Source organism: Aythya ferina, assembly GCF_964211825.1.
Source record: "Aythya ferina genome assembly, chromosome: 17".
NCBI lineage: Eukaryota > Metazoa > Chordata > Aves > Anseriformes > Anatidae > Aythya > Aythya ferina.
The window spans coordinates 690,800-704,074 of record NC_140316.1 but is presented as its reverse complement, the minus strand read 5'-3'; positions in this window follow the sequence as shown (position 1 = coordinate 704,074).

Here is a 13,275-nt window from a genome sequence, read left to right as displayed (position 1 = left end):
TCTGGAGACCCTATGAGCTAGCTACGTTGGTGGTGCCTTCTCAGTACAGTAAAAATCTGGTGGTACGACTTCACTGTAAAGTAGTTTGAAGGTGACTCAAATTCAGAAGCCAGCAGGTAAGTAGTGTTCCTGGTTTCCATAGCTGTTTAATGTTGAGGAGTTTGAGTACTTCCTTCAATTTGCCTGTTTACAGTGAAATTACATACATGGATTCGAAGCTTCCTTCCCAGACCTAAAAAAAAAAACAAAACAAAAAACCTCAGAAGCTCAAATGCATACAGGTAAGACTAACTTTGAAGAATTTTCCATCTTAAATACTTAAAAACAATAGGCTGTATGAAAAAGGTGCCTTAATGTGAATTCAAATTTTGCCTTGTGGTAAGTAGAAACAGATCTGGATAGATAGTAGTGGCATGATTGTTACTTTCACTTAGTGGAAATTGTGAGAATGTGCTGTTCATAAGAGAAATGGCATTCTCACAATAGGTAAGTCAAAAGCAGTACGAAGAAAGCCTGTCCTCTTCCCTATAGGCCTGCAACTCCACTGTGGAGAAACTTTCAGATGTCCACCAACTTAAAAAGAACTGATCTTCCTCCCCACCTGTACAAACAAGTGTCTCAGCTATCAGGGGTAAGCATCCTTCTGTGCAAGGAAGACAATATAGTGGGTACACGCACTGTGCCACCCTGGGTTTTACCTACGTGACCATGGAGAGGACTTCAGAAAAAGGGATGGAAAATCTACCAGGACACTAGAGGCATGGGTACGTGAGTTGCAACGAAAAAAAAAAAAAGGAAAAAAGGGGTCCTCTGAAAAACTTGTTGCTCCAAATTCCAGTGGGCAGTACCCGGACTGCTGGGTGCCCAGTACACCGGCCCTGACTCCCCGGGGCCATGGGGAGGAGCCAGGGTGCCAGCCCCAGGGCTTCACAGCAGTGCCTGGCACCTATGCCGCAGAACTCCTGGGGCCCCACGGCAGCGCCTGGGCGCTGCCAACATCATCACAACACCCCTTGTCCCTTCACCACACTAGCATGAAACATATTCCTTCAGAATTACTGCTTTTTTAAATTTTGTCATAACTTTTACATTCATAACAATCATCCAGTCCATGTTTTGCCCATTACTTTTCTGAACTATCATCCTTATCTCACATTCCTCGAGCCCCACGTTGGGCGCCACAAAGGACTGTGGTGGTTTTACTCAGGTGGGTGGCCGAGCTCCACCACAACTGCTCCCTCACTCCCTCTTCTCAAAGAGGAACAGGGATAAAATACAATGAAAAGGGCTACAGGGTTGAGGTAAGGATGAGGAGATCACACAGTAACTATCATGATGGGCAAAACAGACTCAGCATAGGGAGATAATATTTATTGCTTATTACTAACAAGCTAGAGAAATGAGAAACAGAACAAAGAAACCAGAAGCACCTTCCTCCCCTCCCACCCCCTTCATTCACCCTCTTCCACCTCCCACCTCCTCCCCCCTGACTGGCACAGGGGAATGGGGGTTATGGTCAGTCTATAGCACTTCCACTCTGCCACTCCTCAGTCATCCTTGTCCCATGTGCTGTGGGGTCCCTCCCACAGGATGCAGTCCTTGGTGAACTGATCTGGTGTGGGCTTCCCACAGGCAGCTCTTCAAGAACTGCTCCAGATATGGGTCCATAGCACGGGGTCCATCTCTCAGGAGTAAACTGCTCCAACCTGGGTCCCCCACGGGCAGCAGCTCCTGCCATGTTACCTGCTCCTGCGTGGTCTCATTTCCATGGTCCTCACCAAAAGTCCCAGGGGACTTCTGCTCCAGCACCTGGAGCTCCTCTCCCCCTCCTTCACTGACCTTGGTGCCTGCAAGGCTGTTCTTCTCTCACTCTGCCTGCTGCTGTGTGGTGCAGCGTTTCCGCGCCCCCCCCCCCCCCCCCCGCCTCTGTCTTAAATATGCTCTTACAGAGGTGCAACCAATGTCACTTATTGGCTCAGCTCTGGTCAGCAGTGGGGCTCTTACCTGACATGGGGCAGCTTCTATATTCTTCTCACAGAATGTCTCTCTGCTACAAAAACCTTGCCACGTAAACCCACTAATGTCCTGCCAGTCCCCTGGGCCTCGTGGCGACTCCCGACGGGCCCCCGTGACGAGCGGCGGACCTGGGGCGGTGATACCTGCCGGCCCCCTGGGCCCCATGTCCAGCTCCAGGTGGTGATTCCCACCAGGCCCTGTGTTGGACCCAGGAATCTGACTCCTGCTGAGCCCCTGAACCCCGTGGCGGCCCTCGGGAAATGAATCCCGCCAGGGCCCAGGGTCCACGGTGGACCCTAGGTGGCGACTCCCACCAGGACCCCGGACCTGGAGGCAGACCCCAGGCAGCAACTCCCACTGGGCCCCCGCGCCTCAGAGGGTAAGGACCTCTTCCTCAGAGTTGTGAAGAAGGGGCTTTTCCTCAGGGTTGGGGCCGGAGGGGAAGGGGCTTTTCCTTGGGGTTGGGAGTTTTCCTCATGGTTGGGGCCAGAGGGGAACAGTCTTTCCCTTCTGCTTGGGGCTGGAGGGGAAGAGGCTTTTCCTCAGGGTGGGGACAGGGGGAACGGGCTTTCCCTTTCTACCTGCACAAGCCAGGACAGGCATCACAATCTCACACCTGCACTTGGTTTAGAATTTGGCATAAGGCATTCATGCCTCTTACAAGCACCCAGGACTGAGAATATATTTCAGCTGTGGTGAGCAGTACTGCTGCTGTGTGAGCAAACTTAAACTGCTTACTGCCTGGAGAAAATGATTTCAAGGTCTTACTGCTTTTGAGACCCTACCTGGAGCGCTGTGGTCAGCTCTGGGGCCCCCAGCACAAGAAAGACATGGGCCTACTAGAATGAGTCCAGAGAAGGGCCAAAAAGATGACCAAGGGGCTGGAGCCTCACTCCTACATGGACAGGATTAGGGAGTTAAGGTTGTTCAGCCTGGGGAAGAGAAAGCTGTGGGGATACCTTATAGCAGCCCCTCAGTACCTAACAGGGGCCTACAGGAAAGGTGGGGAGGAACTCCCCAGGGGGAATAGTGATAGGACAAGGGGGAATAGCTTTAAACCAAAAGAGAGCAAGCTTAGATTACACATCAGGAGGAAGTTCTTTACTCAGAGGGCACTGAGGCACTGGAACAGGTTTCCCAGAAGCTGTGAATGCTCCATCCCTCAAAATGATTAAGGCCAGGCTGGATGAGGCTTTGAGGATCCTGGTCGGGTGGGAGGTGTTCCTGCCCCTGGCAGGGGAGCTGGAATTACATCATCTTTGAGGTCCCTTCCAACCCAAACCATTCTGTGACTCTGCAACAGTGGTAGCTAGGGTAAGGGTTAGGGTTAGGTAAGGGTAAGGTAAGGGTTGCATTAAGGCTAAGGGTAAGGTTAATGATAAGGGTAACGGTAAGGGTTTGGCTAAGGGTAAGGCAAAGGGTTAGTGTAAGGGTAAGTGTAAGGTTTAGATTTAGGGTAAGGGTAAGTGTAGCGGTAAGGGTAAGAGGATGGGTAAGGGTTAGGTTTACTGTAAGGATAAGCGTTAGGGTAAGGGTTAGAATAAGTGTAAGGGTAAGTGTAAGGGTTAGGGTAAGGGTAAGGGTATGTGTAAGTGTTAGGGTACGGGTTATGATAAGGGTAAGTGTAAGGGTTAGCTTTATGTTAAGGGCTAGGGTTAGGGTGAGGGTAAAGTTAAGGGTAAGGGTTAGGGTTAATGTAAGTGCAAGGGTAAAGGTTGGGGTAAGGTTTAGGGTTAGGGTTAGGTTAAGGGTAAGGGTAAGGTTTAGGGAAAGTGTAATGATAAGCGTTAGAGTAATGGTTAGGGTTAATTTTAGGGTTAGGGTGAGGGTTGAGGTAAGGTTTAGGGTTAGGGTAAGTGTTAGGGTAAGGGCAAGGCCAAGGGTAAGGGCAAGAGTTAGGGGAAGGGTACGAGTAAGTGTTAGGGTACGAGTTATGTTAAGAGTAATGGTAAGTGTAAGGGTTATGGTTAAAGTGTAAGGGAAAGGGTTAGGTTTGGGGAATGAGTAAGGGTAAGGGTAAGGTTTAGGGTAAGGGTAATGTTTAGGGTAAGTGTATGGATAAGGGTAAGGGTTAGTGTAAGGATAAGGTAAGAGTAAGGGTATGGATAAGTGTAAGGTTTAGATTTAGGGTAAGGGTAAGTGTAGTGGAGTGGGTAAGGGTTAGGTTAAGGGTAATGGTAAGGGTAAGAGGATGGGTAAGGTTAAGGGTAAGGGTTAGGGTAAGTGTAAGGATAAGCATTAGGGTAAGGGTTAGGGTTAATTTTAGGGTTAGGGTGAGGCAAACAGTAAGGGTAAGAGGTAGGTTAAGGATAATGGTAAGGTTTAGGGTAAGGGTTAGGGTTAATGTAATGGTTAGGGTAAGGGTTGAGGTAAGGTTTAGGGTAAGGGCAAGGGTTTGGGTAAGTGTTAGGGCAAGGGTAAGGGATAGTGTAAGGGTAAGAGTTAGGGGAAGAGTACGAATAAGTGTTAGGGTACGGGTTATGTTAAGGGTAACGGTAAAAGTAAAGGTAAGGGTTAGGGTAAGTGTAAGGGTTATGGTTAGTGTAAGCGTAAGAGTAAGGGTTAGGTTTCGTGTAAGGGTAAGGTTTAGGGTTAGGGTAAGGGTAAGTGTAGCGGTAAGGGTAATGGTAAGGGTTAGGGTAAGGATAAGGTTAAGTGTTAGGAGAAGGGTAATCGTGAGGGTAAGGGTAAGTGCAAGTGTAAGGGTTAGGGTAATTGTAAGGGAAAGTGTACGGGTAAGGGTAAGGATAAGGTTAAGGGTAAGGGTACGAGTAATTGCTAGGGTACGTGTAAAGGTAAGTGTACGAGTAAGTGTAAGGGTACGTGTTATGGTAAGGCTAAGGATAAGGGTTAGGGTAACGGATAGGGTAAGGTTTAGTGTAAGGGTAAGGGTTAGTGTAAGGGATAGTGTAAGGGTAAGGGTTGGGGTAAGGGTTGGGGTAAGGTTTAAGTTTAGGGGAAGGGTAAGGGTTAGGGTAAGGATAACGGTTAGGGTTAGGGAAAGTGCAAGGATAAGGGTAAGGGTTAGGGTAACAGATAGGGTAAGGTTTAGTGTAAGGGTAAGCGTAAGGGTAATGGATAGGGTAAGGGTTGGGGTAAGATTTAGGTTTAGGGTAAGGGTTAGGGTTAGGGAAAGGGCAAGGGTTAGGGTAAGTGTTAGCGTAAGGGTAAGAGTAAGGGATAGGATAACGGTAAGTGTAATGGATAGGGTACGAGTAACTGTTAGGTTAGGGGATATGTTAAGTGTAATGGTAAGGGTTAGGGCAAGTGTAAGGGTTAGGCTAAGGGTTATGGTGAGTTGAAGGGTAAGGGTTAGGTTTAGTGTAAGAGTAAGGTTAAGGGTTAGTGTAAGGGTAAGTTTAAGGCTAAGGGTAAGGAAAGAGTAAGGGTATGGGTAAGGTTAAGGTTGAGGGTTAGGGTAAGGGTAATTGAAAGGTTTAGATTTAGGGTAAGGGAAGAGGAAAGGGTAAGGTTTAGGGTAAGGGTGAGGGTAAGGGCAAGGGCAAGTGTAAGGGTTAGGGTAAGGGTAAGAGTAAGGGTATGGGTAAAGGAAACATTAAGGGTAAGGGTCAGGGTACGTGTAAGTGTTAGGGTACGGGTTATGATAAGTGTAAGGGTAAGGGTTAGGGTTATTGTAAGGGTAAGCGTAAGCGTAAGGGTGAAAGTAAGGATTAAGGTAAGGGTAATTGTAAGGGTAAGATAAGTGTTAGGGTAAGGGTAAGAGTTAGGGTATATGTTAGAGGAAGGGGAAGTATAAGGGTAAGGGTAAGGCGAAGGGGAAGGGGAAGGTTTAGGGTTAGGGTAAGGGTTAGGGTAAGTGTAACAGTAAGCGTTAGGGTAAGGGTATGGGGAAGGGGAAGGGTGAAAGTAAGGATTAGGGCAATGGTAATTGTAAGGTTAATAGTAAGGGTTAGGGTAAGGGTAAGTGTTAGTGTAGGTGTTACGGTAAGGATTAGGTTTAGTGGAAGGGTAAGGGTTAGGGTGTAAGGTTAAGGGTAAGTGTGAAAGTAAGAATAAGGGTAAGATTAAGTGTATGGGTAAGAGTAAGTGTTAGGGTAAGGTTAAGGGTAAGTGTTAGGGTATATGCTAGAGTAAGAGGAAGTGGAAGGGTAAGGGTTAGGTTAAGTGGAAGTGGAAGGGGAGGGGAAAGGGTAAGGTTTAGTGTTAGGGTAAGGGTAAGAGGATGGGTAAGGGTAAGATTTAGCTGAAGTGTAAGGGTAATCTTTATGGTAAGGGTTAGGGTAAGGTTAAGGGTAAGTGTTTAGGGTAAGTGTAAGGGTAATGACAAGGGTAAGGGTAAGGTTTAGGGTAAGGACAAGGGTAAGGGTAAGGTTTAGGGTAAGTGTAAGGATAAGCATTAGGGTAAGGGTTAGGGTTAATTTTAGGGTTAGGGTAAGGGAAACGATAAGTATAAGGGTTAGGTTAAGGTTAAGGGTAAGGGTAAGGTTTAGGGTAAGGGTTAGGGATAATGTGAGCGTTAGGTAAGGGTGGGTCAAGGTTTAGGCTTAGGGTAAGTCTTAGGGTAAGGGCAAGAGTTTGGGTAAGGGTAAGGGTAACGGTAAGGGTTAGGGTAATTGTAAGGGTTATGGTTAGTGTAAGGGTAAGGGTAAGGTTTAGGGTTAGGGTAAGAGTAAGGGTAATGTTTAGGGTAAGTGTAAGGGTAAGAGTGAGTGTTAGAGTAAGAGCATAAGGTTTAGATTTAGGTTCAGGGTAAGTGTAGCGGAAAGGGTAAGGGTTAGTTAGGGGAAGGGAAAGAGTAAGGGTAAGTGTTAGGATAAGGGTAAGCAAGTGTTAAGGGTTAGGGTAATTGTAAGGGTAAGTGTACGGGTAAGGGTTTGGTTAATGGTAAGGGTAAGCGTAAGGGTACGTGTAATTGCTAGGGTAAGTGTAAGGGTAAGTGAACGAGTAAGTGTTAGGGTACGGCTTATTGTTAGGGAAAGTTTAAGGGTTAGGGTAAGTGTTGGGGTAAGGGTAAGGGTTAGGGTAACAATTAGGGTAAGGTTTAGTGTAAGGGTAAGCGTAACGGTAAGGGTTAGGGTAAGGGTAAGGGTATGAGTATGTGTTAGGGTATGGGTAAAGGTAAGGGTACAAGTATGTGTTAGGGCATGGGTTATGGTAAGGGTAAGGGTAAGTTTAAGGGTTAGGGTAAGGGTAAGAGTAAGTTTTAGGGTATATGTTAGGGTAAGGGGAAGAGTAAGGATTAGGGTAAGTGTAAGGGTAAGGGTTAGGGTAAGGGTAATGGTATGGGTAAGGTTAAGGGTTAGGGTAAGGGGAAGTGTAAAGGCAAGGGTAAGTGTAAGGTTAATGATATGGGTAAGGATAAGGGTAAGGTTCGTGTAAGTGTAAGGGTAAGCTTTAGGGTAAGGGTTAGGGTTAGTTTTAGGTTTAGGGTGAGGGTAAGGGTAAGGGTTAGGTTAAGGGGAAAGGTAACGTAAAGGGTAAGGGTAAGGTTTAGGGAAAAGGTTAGGGTTAAGGTAAGTGTAAGGGTTGGGGTAAGGTTTAGGTTTAGGGATAGGTTAAAGGTAAGGGTAAGAGTTAGGTTAAGGGTAAGGGTAAGGTTTCGGGTAAGGTTTAGGGAAAGGGCAAGGGTAAGCGTAAGGGTTAGGGTAAGCTTAAGGGTACGAGTAATTGTTAGGGTACAGGTTATGGTAAGGGTTAGGGTAAGGATTAGGGTAAGTGTAAGGGTTAGGGTAAGGGTAAGGGTTAGGCCTATGGTACGGGTTAGGGTGAGGGTTAGGGTGAGGGTTAGGGTAAGGGTTAGGGTAAGTGTAATGCTATGGGTAAGGTTAAGTGTGAGGATAAGGGTAAGGGTTAGTGTAATTGTAAGGGTAAGCTTTCGCGTAAGGGTTAGGGTTAGTTTTAGGTTTAGGGTGAGGGTAAGGGTAAGGGTTAGGTTAAGTGTAAGTGTAAGGTTTAGGGTAAGGTTTAGGGTAAGGGTTAGGGTTAATGTAAGGGTAAGGGTTGGGTTAAAAGTAAGGGTGAGGGTAAGAGCAAGGGCAAGTGTAAGGGTTACGGTAAGTGTAAGGGAAAGTGTACGGGTAAGGGTAAGGGAAAGGTTAAGGGTAAGGGTAAGTTTAAGGATAAGAGTAAGGGTTAGGATAAGGGTAAGTGTAAGCTTTAGATTTAGGGTAAGGGTAAGTGTAGCGGAAAGGGTAAGGATTAGGGTAAGGGTAATTGTATGAGGAATTGCTAGGGTAAGTGTAAGGGTAAGTGTACAAGTAAGTGTTAGGGTACGGCTTATGGTAAGGGTAAGGATAAGTGTTAGGGTAAGGGTTAGGGTAAGGACAAGGATAAGGGTAAGGCTTAGAGTTAGGGTTAGGGTAAGGTTTATGGTAAGGGTAATGGATAGGGTAAGGGCAACGGTAAGGGTTAGGGTAAGGTTAAGGGTAAGGGTACGAGTATGTGTTAGGGTACGGGTTAGGGTAAGTGTAAGGGTTAGGGTTAGGGGAAGGGGAAGGGGAAGTGTAAGGTTTAGGGTAAGGGTAAGGGTGAAAGTAAGGATTAGGGCAAGGGTAATAGTAAGGTTTAGGGTAAGGGTAAGTTTTAGGGTATATGTTAAGGTAAGGGGAAGTGTAAGGGTAAGGGTAATGGTTAGGTAAAGTATAAGGGTAAGGTTAAGGGGAAGGGGAAAAGTAAGGGTAAGGGTAAGGTTCAGGTTTAGGGTTAGATTAAGGGTAAGGGTTTGGGTAATGGTAAGGTTTAGGGTAAGGGTTAGGGTAAGTGTAAGGATTAGGATAAGGGTTAGGGTTAGTGTAAAGGTAAGTGTAAGGGTATGGGTCAGGGTAATGTGAGAAACACTCCGTAGCCAATAACTTAGGCTCAGGCGAGGATCTCAGTGAAGTAGTAATTTATTCGTGATTGCAATGGCGGGTGCCCCACAAGCAGGAGAGAGCGCATCTACTAGTTCCAAAACACAGTTTATATACCTTTTGATGGCAGGACCCTCCCCTGTTTCCCCACTGAGTGGGTAATCCAGATTCACAATCTATCTGATGCTTCACAAACAATGCATGGCCTTCAGTCGCCGGCCTGTTAAATTTCAAATTTCTTTTGACATTTTTACTGCTTGAAGTGGTAATGTTTCTTCACTTATCTGACTTGACACCATGATTTTCACCTAATTGTCCTAAGGAGTCTGATTGTCTGCATTTTACAAGGTCGCCTGCTAAACTTTCTTATCACTGTAAGCATATCTCAGTACCACATTCCCTCCTTCTAAACAATGTAACTCTGCAAAAACAACATTTCTATTCCCACAATTCCCCCCTTTTCTTTTCTTATAAACTGTTGATTTTTGCAAAAACTCTTTTTATTTTTATTTATTTATTTATTTTAAGTGTAATTTGGTAAATATCTTCCTCTTCTTCACTTTCTTTGCTCTCCATTTCCTCTAATATCATTTTATCTGAGTAGGGTGGTGGATCTATGGTCATTTGTTTCAATAATGTGGTTTCAATTAACCGCTGGACAAGTCCCCTTACACAGGGGATAACGCAACAGCCAATAGCTGTCAAAACTCCTGCTACTATAATCAAGGATGTAAATATGGACATTACCATCCCTTTCCATTTACCAAACCAAGATTTCAACCATCCTGTGATGGAAGTGTCTGCTCCCGAATTTTCTGCCAATTCATTGGCAAGGGTGGTAAGCCCTTGCAATGCTCTTGTTACTGTGCCATCCAGGGCAGTATTGTTACGGATAAAAGTACAACGGTTGCCCAGCATCACGCATACACCACCCTTCTCCACAAGCATCATATCTAATGCTATCCTGTTTTCCCAAGCCATTTTGCTGATGGCATCTAGCTGTTCAGCGATTCCTCTCATCGCATCCTTGGTATAATTGATGAATCTCTGCTGATTATAATAGAAATAATTAATTCAATCCACATTTTTATTGATTGTTACCCACCAGAACAGTAACTCAAACCCTGCAGCAATTTAATTTCTGGCTTTATATTCATCCCGAACTCCTCTAGGTACCCCAATAGAATCTATGTATACTCTATCATCAAATGATATTCCTAAGCCTCCTTTACTTCTTCTGGGTATTTGTGATGTTTCTCTTTCAAATGCCAGGGTGAAGGGTATAGCTGATTGAACAAGTGCACAAGTGCCTTCCCAATTAGATGGCAGGGTGGACCGTAAGATCTTCCCTCCACCGTACCACCAGAGATCTGCCCTGGGGATCTCTAGTCTTGAGCAGTTTCCCATCAAGTCCTTGGTAGCACAAGGCAAATTCTCCCAGATGCCAGGTAGCACTCACACCCTGCCGTGAGAGGCAAGCTCTATGGTTACCTATAGCTGTAGAGAATGCAGGGGGAACTGTGATATTGTTATCATGCAAGAAACAGCAAAGAGAGACTTACAGGCCTCATTTCCCCAGGCAGTCTTTTCTTGGTACAATGCAATCATACAGCGCATCCCTTGGGAGTCTTTGGTCCACCCCCATGGGAAGGGCACTATCTGGGCAATCGGTCATCCCGAGGCACAAGCATAGCAGTAGCTACGGTTGAGACTCTGGACAGTATATTTGACCCATTCTATCCAGGCATTCACATCCCCATACCCTGTTTGAATCTCAAATGTTTGAACTGCCACATTTCAGAGGGCCTCCTGTTTACTCTCCTGTTTTCTCCTTGAGTTTCTCCCTTTCTCTGATGGCAATAGAGGATTGTTTCCATACAGCTATTCTCAATCTGGCTGTTGTGTCTCTCCCAGTTATTTGTTCTTTCTGCTCAATTGTCATTGGGCATTTAAATCTCCACAAGCTAACACCTCACAAGCATCAAACGTGACGGCTTGTGGTACATAACCCTCTGTCACAGTCACCCATATTTTGATGGGGTATCCCGTTTTTGCTATTATCTGGTCATGCCTTTTCCAAGTTACCAATTGACCGAGGCCTTCTCTGAGGCCTAGAATCACTAAAAACAAAATTAGTAATCAATTTTTCCCTGTCATTATTTTTAAACCTTAGGTTTCCAAATAATTATTGATACAAAAATAAGATGTACACTACTACTATAACAACCCCCCCCTTGGGAGCACTGCAGTTCGCTATAGGTCTGTCCTTTCTCTCAATCGCAAATCACACTCGTTAGTTACCTGTGAAAATAAAAGGTTAGTTTACAATTGTAAGCTCTTATCCTGCTCAGAGTCCACTACGAGATTTTTCTCTTCAATTTCAACTTCCAACAAGTCTTTTGTAGGAACAGCTTCCCAGGTACTAGCGTCGACAGATGCCTTCACTCAAGTATAGTGAGTCCAACCTTTTTCCGCAGTTCTTACGGCTGTTTCAGTGGTCAGTAATTGTCCTTCCCATTCAGGCCGGAGTTGACTCTTTCCAGGTCCGAATCAGGACCCAGTTTCCTGGGTGATGGTGGTGAATGGGGAATTCCAAAGGTGGGGTTTGAGCCAACAACCCACAGGTCCTGAGAGATGACAAAGAAGAAGACAACCCCAGAATACAGTTCTTAAGGAAACTCTCTTATTTTGAATTGTGGTATCTCATCCCTTCTGCCCAGATAGGGCAATCTGAACAGCATCTCATATGGTGAAATTCCTATATCCTTTCTTGCTGCTGTTTAAACCTGTAGGAGTAAGCATTTTACCCAAGGAAGTTGGGTTTCTAACACTAGTTTAGTTAATTGCTTCTTTAATGTCCGATTCATTCGCTCCACCTTGCCAGCAGAGGAGGGGTGCCAGGGGCTGTGAAAATCCCACTCAATCTCTAAGGCCTGCTTTAACCCTTGCAGTAAAGCTTACACCCATCCAGTCACGTGGTCAATTAGGACAAACAAGTAACTCAGTAAAGTCTACCTGCATACTTTGGAAAGGTCAAACCCCTGGCTCCCGTCCCCCTCTAGATGGGTTACAGAACACCTTTTTATTTACCTTTTGACATATGGTACATCCTCTACATATGTGCTTCCCTAAAGTGTATATTCCTACACAGACATACTTTCTTAGCACAATATCACACATTGCTTGCACCTCCCAATGACTCTTTTGATGTAAAACAGTTAATATTTGCCTCATTATCACTTTATTCAGCATTTCTCTCCCATCAGGGAGTATCCCTTTTCCTTCAGACTTCATGGCTCCTGATTCCTTAAAAAAATCATTCTTTTAAAACTTTTTAGTTCTTTCTTAATTTTCAACAATTCCCTGAATCCTCTCTGGATTTATTCTTCATTTTCCCTCAGACATTAGATGCCTTAAATACCTGACTTCTCTTTCTCCATATTGTAACTTTTTTTTTTTTTTTTTTTTTTTTTTTTTTAATACTCCCAAGCCCTGCTTTCCCAGAAAGTTGAATAGCTTGTTAGTAGCTTTCTTCACAACTCTTTTCTCCTGTCCTGACAACAGAAAATGATCCACATATTTGTAACATTAATACCTCCTTGGGAGGTTGTAATTGCTCCAAAATCTTTTTTAAAACTTACCCATATAGATAAGTGGCCCTGTAAACCCCCCGAGGTAAAATTGTCCACCTATATTGTTGCTTCCACCCCCATTTCAGGGTCTTTCCAGTCAGAGGTGAATATACGTTTGCTCTCAGGGCCTGAGAGCACTCCATTAATAACACTGTTATTCCAGTCTAATAATTTACTAGTTGAATGCCCAATTTAATCATCAAATCCCTTCCCAACAAGTTAGTCTCTGCATTGGATACATACAATAATTGCCCAGCGATCATTTTATTCCCTAGTCTTAGCTTGGTATCCCCCAAAACTGGCACTGTTATCCCAGCCCCTTCTACCCCCATCACTTTTTAGGGTTTCATTAGTTAATTTAATCCCTGATACTTTACAAGTCAGTAATGACTTAGCTACCCCAGTGTATTGGGTTTGATGGCAAGGTTCGGGGGCTGTGAGTAGGGGGGGTGGGAAACTGCAGTGGCAGCCCTCGTGAGAAAAACCCAGAAGCCTCCCCGTGGCAGATAAGGGACAATTTCATCTGGCCCCAAAGGGGCCCACTGCTGCCCAGAGCCAAGCCATGAGCAATACAGTCCGTGCCTCTGTGAGAGCACATCCACGAAAACAAACAAACAAAGAAACAAACAAAAACCTGCTGCTCAACAGCAGTTGGGAGAGCGAGAAACCCCCCCGCAGACACCAAAGTCAGTGCAGAAGGAGGGGGAGGAGGCGCTCCAGGCGCTGGAGCCGAAGCCCCCCTGCGGCCGCTGGAGAGGCCGCTGGTGGAGCAGGCTGTTCCCCCCTCCCCGATGCTTGGGAAACTGAACAAACACCAC